Consider the following 8192-nt stretch of genomic DNA (forward strand, 5'->3'; position numbering starts at 1 on the left):
TACCTGAGACAGAGAGAAAGAGAGAGAGAGAGAGAGAGAGAGAGAGAGAGAGAGAGAGAGAGAGAGAGAGAGAGAGGCAGGCACAGACAGAGTACAGAGAAAGACAGAGAGAAATAGAGAGAACATGAGTAAGGTTTTCAGTGGCCCTCTTCATGGCTACTTCCACATGACGAATAAATGGGAGTGTCTTTGTCATTTTTGTTGTTGCTTGTTACCCGAGACTAGGCAACTTACCCAGAAGAGAAGTTTATTTCCATAATGGTTCTGAGTCTGAGGAGTCCAAAGATATGCCACTGGCAGTTGCTTAACTCTGGTGAACTGAATTGCAGCATAGCAGAGAATGGGAAGACAAGAAGGAGCCAGCGAGAGAGGAAGTCAGGATGAGCTGCATTTTACAGACTCTACTCTAGCAATAAGTGGCATTCTTTTGAGACAACATGATAAGAGGATTATCAGGATGGAGCTTCCATGCCCATTTACTGGTGAAGGAGGTCCTTCTGTTTATGTGTTGCTTTCATTGGTTAATCAATAAAGAAACTGCTTGGCCTGATAGGGCAGAACTTAGGTAGGCGGAGAAGACAGAACTGAATTCTGGGAGGAAGAAAGCAGAGTCAGAGAACCGCCATGGAGCTGCCAGGTCAGACACGCTGAATCTTTCCCAGTAAGCCACAACCTCATGGTGATATACAGATTAATAGAAATGCCTTAAATCAAGATGTGAGAGTGAGCCAATAAGAGGCTAGAGCTAATGGGCCAGGCAGTGATTTAATTAATACAATTTCTGTGTGGTTATTTCAGGTGTAAGATAGTCAGGCAGTTGGGACAAACAAGGAGCCTCCTCTCCTTGTAACAATTTACTGTCTGTTAAGCCCCATCTCCCTCCAATGCTACACTGGGCACCAGGTTTCCAAAGCACACAGGAATTTGTGGGTTGTCCACTTCAGTTTTGAAAAGATGCCTTTCCTCTTCTTGTTGATTGATACCTTCCAATCCACAGTTCTCTGGCTCTTTACTCTCAGCCTTGCAAATGTAAACACAGTGCTTTGAAGGGCTTATGAGTGGACCCCAGGGAGACCCCGTCTTTCATCTCCCACCATGAAAGTGCTCTCTGAAACCCAAACAGAAGGTGAGAAAGCTTTGATCTTTAACTCCACTTCATCTTCTCTTACACATATAAGAACTTTTGTTTTTAAATATTACAGGTAGCTTGAGAGTCCCAGGCAATATAAATAACCATACTAGTCTCTAGGTTCCAAATAAACATAAATTAAACCACTTCCTCAAAAGATTTCTTGGGGGCTGGGGAAATGACTCCATGGATAAAACACTCGCAACCTAGTTGTGAGGACTGGAGTTTAGATTCATAGCACCCCCAGAAAGCTGTTGGGAAGCCAGATTAGGCTACCTCGAATTCCTGTATTTGGTAGGTGGGGATGGGGGAACCCAAAGCAAGCTATTAAGTTCTGGGTTCAGTAGGAGACATTGTCTCAGTAAATAAAAGTAGAATATGATTGAGAAAGATACACAATGTCCACTTCTGGTCTCCATATACATACATTTACACACACACCTGAACACACCTGTGAACAAGTGTGCGCCATACACACAGGATTCCTCTTTTAAAAATACTTCTTAAGAAGCAGAGGCCAGTCTTGTAAATATGTCTAGGTCTTTGGCTGTCAAAAAGCAGCCCCACTGGAAAGATTGCTCAATGCTTGCTACTCAAGCATGGAGACCTGAGTTCAAATCTAAGCACTCACAAATTGCTGAGCTCAGCTGCACTCGTGCCCATAACCTTGGAGCTATTTGTGGGTTGGCAGCAGGAGGATCATAGGGCTTGCTGGTGGTTGGCCTAACTCTGGATTCTGGAGAGACCCTGTCTCAAGGGAATAAAGCAGAGAATGATAGACCACAACACCTGATGTCTTCGTCTGGCCTCTATGAACGCACAGGTTCAAGCACCTGTACACACATGTGCATATATGAACACATGCATGCACACACACATGCATGCACGCACACAGCTATAACATGCTGCTAAAATCTATATTGAATCCACAAAACTTTTGAGAGGCAAGCAGAATGCTGTTTAACTTCAAGATCAAAGCACTTGTTTCTTGGTTGAAGAGTGCGTTGCTGTTGTCATTGCAGGCTTTGCAAGTATATGGTTTTGTTTTGTTTTGTTTTTTCGACACAGGGTTTCTCTGTAGCTTTTGGAGCCTGTTCTGGAACTAGCTCTTGTAGACCAGGCTGGCCTCGAACTCACAGAGGTCTGCCTGCCTCTGCCTCCCGAGTGCTGGGATTAAAGGTGCAAGTATCTGATTTTAATCTGATGTCCATTCCATTTCTTTTGCTTCCAACGACATATTCACGCTGAGCTAAAGCCGAGTTTTAAACGTGCTTGAATCTATAGAAAATAAATAAAAGCAAAGGGACCTTGATGCTGATTCCAGGCAAACATCAACACCAAGAACAAGAGTCACAAAACTGGCTCAGCTCAGCTTCAGGTCAAGCTCAGTTCAAAGACATTCCATGAAATTGAGCGATCCGAGGACAAACTGCGTTCAGCAAGGCAGCCTTTTGAGTGTTAGTCTGAATTATTGTAAGACAGGACAATCTACGGCGGTCTCCCCAGTCTCCTGCCGTGACCTTTGTCAGAAGAACTCGACTATCATCTGACAGACGTCCAGTGTTATGGAAGAATAAGAGCCTCATCCTATAAATGAGCAAGTCAGCACCCAAGCATTTCAAGATGCAAAGAGAGGAGAACAGAAGCAATAACCACTGTTACTCTAGAGCAGTGGTCCTCAACCTTCCTAATGCTGTGACCCTGTAATACGGTTCCTCATGTTGTGGTGACCCCCAACCATAAAATGATATTATTGTTACTTCCTGACTGTAATTTTGCTTGTGTTATGCATTGTAATGTAAATATCGGATATGTAAACCCCAAAGGGGATGCGACCCACAGGTTGAGAATCACCGCTCTAGAGACTGTGTTGATGCCGAAGCTGGTTAAGGAGCAACACGTAAAGCTGAACTGATGAGTGTCGGGCCTATGACTAGCAATGCTATTAGCCGACAGCAACATCTTCCCGTTAGTAACAGTGGTGGTTAGAACACAGCCTTTGAGAAGATGGAAATAGTTCTCTTTCTCTCAGTTCTGCCCACGGAGAGGTGAATGTCCTGCGCTAAGTGGGTGGCTCTGTTCCAAAGCCGTTTTGCTTTGGTTTTGCACGTGCCCACTCTGTGTAAACATACGTCACTTCAGGACTGATGGTATACCCACCACCGGCACCAGCTCCTATTCCAGCTTAAAGGAACAAGGAATGAGAAAGTAGAAGGCTCTACTGGCTTATGAGCAAGGACATCACTAGAAACTCTGTGTAGCACATTTGCTTGTGCTTCTGGTAAATAGCATTCTAACACTGGACGGAGAGTACAACCTAACAGCATCCCTGGTCAAAGGACAATGGATACTGGGCCTACCAACATTCTCTCCCATAGTAGTTAAGGATCAGAAGGTCCAGAACACATGCTTATATCTCTGGATCCCAAAAGCACTACTTTTCTTAACTGTAAAAATTTTTTTAACTTCATAGTATACTTTGAGGAGAAAATTAAAATAATATTTACTTTATGAAAATGCAGGATTTACCTACAATCTTTGGAATGCCCCAAGAGTTTGAGGTATCTTTATAGACATGAGCCCCTCCCCCAGGTCATACATGGGTTTATAGTAATGTAGAGGCCGAAGATGGGGGATGGCTGTGAGGAAAGCTAGTCATGTATGAGAGGGCAGGCCTTTGAGTTCAGCGGTTATCCGCCCAAACTTCTGACCTCTTGGGAGGGGAGGAGGCTCAAGATTGAATTCAGTCATGGATTCTGCTTCAGCGACTCCATAGGTCATGACACCAGGGCTCAGTGGTCTTCCTGGACAGTGCATGCATTGATGTGCCCGGAGAATTCCACACCTGGTTCCACGGGGACTGTGTACAGGACTTCCCCACTCAAAACCCTCCCAGCCAGTCCTGCATGTCTCTTCATTTGCTTAGTCCTGATTTGCTTCCTTTATAATAAAATCATGGTCACAAACACAAGGCTTTTCTGAATTCTGTGAGCCATTCTCGTGAATTATCAAACCAGAAAGTGGTCATGGGGACCTCCAAGTTTGTAGCAAGTCATCAAGAGGTGTGGGCAGCCTAGGTCCTCAAAAGCAAAGTTAGCATCTGAATTTGGAGGAGCCTTTTAGAGAGGTGAACTGTCACCTTGTTAGTTTTGAATCAATTTTTGGTGATTGAAATGCACTGCAGTACCTTGATTGGTACTGGAATATATGCAAAATATTTATAGAGAATCGCTACCTCATCATGTGATGCTTAATGTCAACTGTCAACGTGTCACTTAAGAGTCGAGCTTCTGAGGGCTGCTCTCTATATGTGAGCATGCCCATGAGGGATATTTCGATTAGGTCAATGAACCTGGGAAGACCATCTTTAACTGTGGGCAGCATCATTCCTTGGGTCTAACTAAGGCCCTGAGCGGAATGAAAAGAGAAAGTCAAATCGAGAACTGGTTTGCTCTGTTTGCCCCTGAGAGCAGACACAGTGTGATTACACTGCCTTGGAGACTCCTTCACCTTGATGGATGATACCCTTCTTTCCTTTAGGTTTTAAGGTCAGGGAATTTCGTCACACTAACAAGACATGTAACTCACATAGTGAGAGCTAAGGAAAAGCTACATTCCTCTGCCACATTTTATTATTTCCGTCATCGTTTTATCCATCAAGTTATCATCACTTGAGTAAAATTCTGGAAAGTGCATTGAAAGTGGGATTCCCCTCAGTATGCTGTGAATACCATTGGTTAATGAAGAAACTGCTTTGCGCCTATAGCAGAGCAGGGCAGAACGGAGCTAGGTGGGGAAAACGAAACTGAATGCTGGGAAAAAGAAGGCAGAGTCAGAGAGAAGCCATGGAGCTGCCAGAGACGGACATGCTGATTCTTTGCCAGTAAGGCACAGCCACGTGGTGATACACAGATTAATGGAGATGGGTTAAATTAAGATGCAAGAGTTAGCCAATAAGAAGCTAAGAACTAACTAATGGGCCAAGCAGTGATTTAATTAATACAGTTTCTGTGCCGTTATTTCGGTTCTGGGTGGCCGGGATGAAGAAGTAACTTCCTACTACATGCTTTGAAACAATATTTCACTATTATCTGATACCCTTTTTAACCAGAATTTTATGTAGCATCTCTCAGCTCTCTCTAGCAATAGAAAATGAGGGTCTGCCCTACCCAGTTATGGAACCAGCCAAACCTATTACCCTTGCCTCGGCTGAGCAATAAACAGACTCTAGTTGAAGGGTCCCACCTTGCTCCCCTTACAAAGTACAGAGGGGATGAGACCTGTCTTTGCAGTCACTGGTACAGGTGGATTTTCAGCCAAGCCGGGAATCCTAAACCTTGTGTTTAGAATCTGAGGATTGCTATCAAGACAAAGGATCCCCACTCAAGAGCTCATACTTGCCTAGCTAGTCAAGGCATGTGCTTTATAGCAAAGAATAATTATCCCGATCTGGGCAATGCAGTCCTAGGGAAGCTTTTTCAAATGTGGAAGTCTAGAAGGAAACATAAGGGATTTGAAGTCTGACAACACTGTGTTCATAGCCAGTCTGTCACTAGCGAATTACGTAATTAACAGTAAGGTTTTCTCACTCTCTGAATTGCAGTTTTCCTCTTCCATAAAACTGGACACTAATGAACCTTCCATGAGATTGGGAAGAAGCAATGAGACAACAGTAGGGCACTGCCCACTGCAGTGCCTGGGGTTCCCTTAGAAAGCAACCGAATGCATTTGCCATCTTCTTTCCCTTCCTGGAGAGAGGCCATGGGGGTGGGGGTGGGGACAACCCTTCTCCTCACTGTTTTAAAAGCCCAGAGCAGAAAGCTTTCTGGGGTCAGGTTACCGCTTATTCCTTTCCTGAAAGGAGAGTCTTGGGTTACAGTTACTGTAAACATCTCTGAAACACCGCAGGCAGAAAGATCAAGGAGATTTGCAGCCCTCAGAAGGACCTGAGGTGTCCCGCGAATGGTTGGATTTCAGGACCCGATGGCAGTCTCTCATGGGAAGGGCTTCCTTCTCCGTGTACCTTCTTAGAAGATGATCTGACCTTGACACTTGACTCCCCCAATTCATCTTTTTGTACGAGTAGCATTTTTTTCTGTCACTTTGGTGCCTGGAGAACAGTTTTATTGAGCATTCACCACAAGGAGCAGGGCTGGACTTTTCCATTAATAAAAACATTTTATCCAGTCAGATCTTTAAGTCTTCTTCTCTCATCTCTAGCAGAGGCTAAATTCCTAACTGCCGGGGAAACAAGGTGGCTGTAAAGTACAAGATCATGCTCAACTCTGTGATGTACCACAGAGTAGAGAAAGGAGAGAGCCTCCAGAGTGTGCCCCTGATGCTGTACAGTTTACTAGACTTAGAAACACCACTAGACCAACAATGGCCAACCAATAACCATGTATTTGTATTTAAGAATGTGTGTAAATGTTGATAATAAAAATGCAATTATCAATTCAATATTTCCACTACATAGAAAAATTAGAGACAAAATGAGTATACATCCCACAAGGAACTAGTTAACCTGAGTTAGTCAATTGCTTGCTGGGCAAACATCAAGACCTAAATTTAGATCTCCAGCACCCACTTAAAGAGTCTTATGTGGCTGCCTGTGCCTCCAAGCCCAGTGCTGGGGAAGTGGAGCCAAGAGACTCCCTGGGGCTCATTGGTCAGCCAGTCTCTGACTCACTGAGAGACCCTGTCTCAAAATATACGGTGGAGAAGAAGTTGAAAAAGATACCCAAGAACATTCTCTAACCCTCATATGCATGTGTGTGCCACACACACATGCAAGCACACACATGCATGCACACACACACACAAAGACAGAGAGAGAATTAGATGTTGCATTCAATGTTATAGATCACCATTTATAGTGTGAAGCTGTAGCCAGGAGTGACTGTGCTCACTCACAGCCTCAGCACTTGGGAGACAAAGGCAGGAGGAACTCAATTCAAGGCCTGCCTGAGACACATAGTGAGAGTCTGTTTCCAAACAGGCCACCTGAAAAAAAAAAAAAAAAGCTGCAGAAGGCCATTTACTAATACATTTACATATTAGCAATCTATATGTGTAAAACATAGAGTATAAAATTATATGTGGGACAGTCTCATTTTTATGAAAAGAATTAAATTACATGTTTGTTTTATATACACTATGAATATGGTAACAAAAATATCTAAAAGAACATCGCTAAGATGCAAATGAAAGGTGGGCACGGTAGCGCATGCTTGTGCTTCCCACAATGGGAAGTTGACACAGGAGGACAGTTCCAAGTTCAAGGTCAACCTGGGCAACATTGTGAATATGGAATCTAGGGCTTCAGAGCAAGACGGTTTTAAAATTAAAAATGGCAAATGATACAAATAGAGTTGGGTTTGTTTTCTTTTTTTCTGGAACATGGTTTCCATGTTTCCATCATTAGTACGTATTTTTGCATGGATTTTAACTATTTGGAAAATAGTAACTTTTGATCATCATGGTAGGCATGATGAGATACAGGGAAACACAATAAGAGTTACAATGGAAAAAGAAATAGTACACAGAGCGGCAAAACATGACAAGAGACAGAAGGGAGAACAAGCCTCAGCTAGGATCCCTGTGCATGTCATCTCTGTGCAAGGAATCATGGGTGAGCCACATTTTTTCCGGTGCAGTTCTTCTCTGTGGAAAAGCACGATGTCTTTCCACATCTCAATATGTCATTAAGATTGGGTGCATAGCTCGGACACGCTCTGGATCACAGCAAATCTCAGAGAGAGCCAGCACTCTGGGTTTCCACTACTGATGTGGCAATGGGTTCGTTGGAGTATTTATTTAGAATTTCTATTTATTTTGCTATTATTAGATTATATTCTGGAAATCTTTCCATGCATCATGGAGAGCGGATTCTCTGTGGGAACTCCTAAATTGGTAATCATTTCCATCAGGGCCAGAGGGGCCGCTTGCCTTTTTGCTTCACTGTGAAAGCTGAGGTCTTTGACAATTGCCCCTGTCATTCAGTTTTGCAGTACAGGTTTTAGGAAAGCAAGAATATAGCTCTTGCAGAGTATGGCCTCTGGTC

The sequence above is a fragment of the Alexandromys fortis genome, unplaced genomic scaffold (assembly GCF_014885135.2).
Source record: "Alexandromys fortis isolate MF-2015 unplaced genomic scaffold, M_Fortis_MF-2015_v1.1 scaffold_82, whole genome shotgun sequence".
NCBI lineage: Eukaryota > Metazoa > Chordata > Mammalia > Rodentia > Cricetidae > Alexandromys > Alexandromys fortis.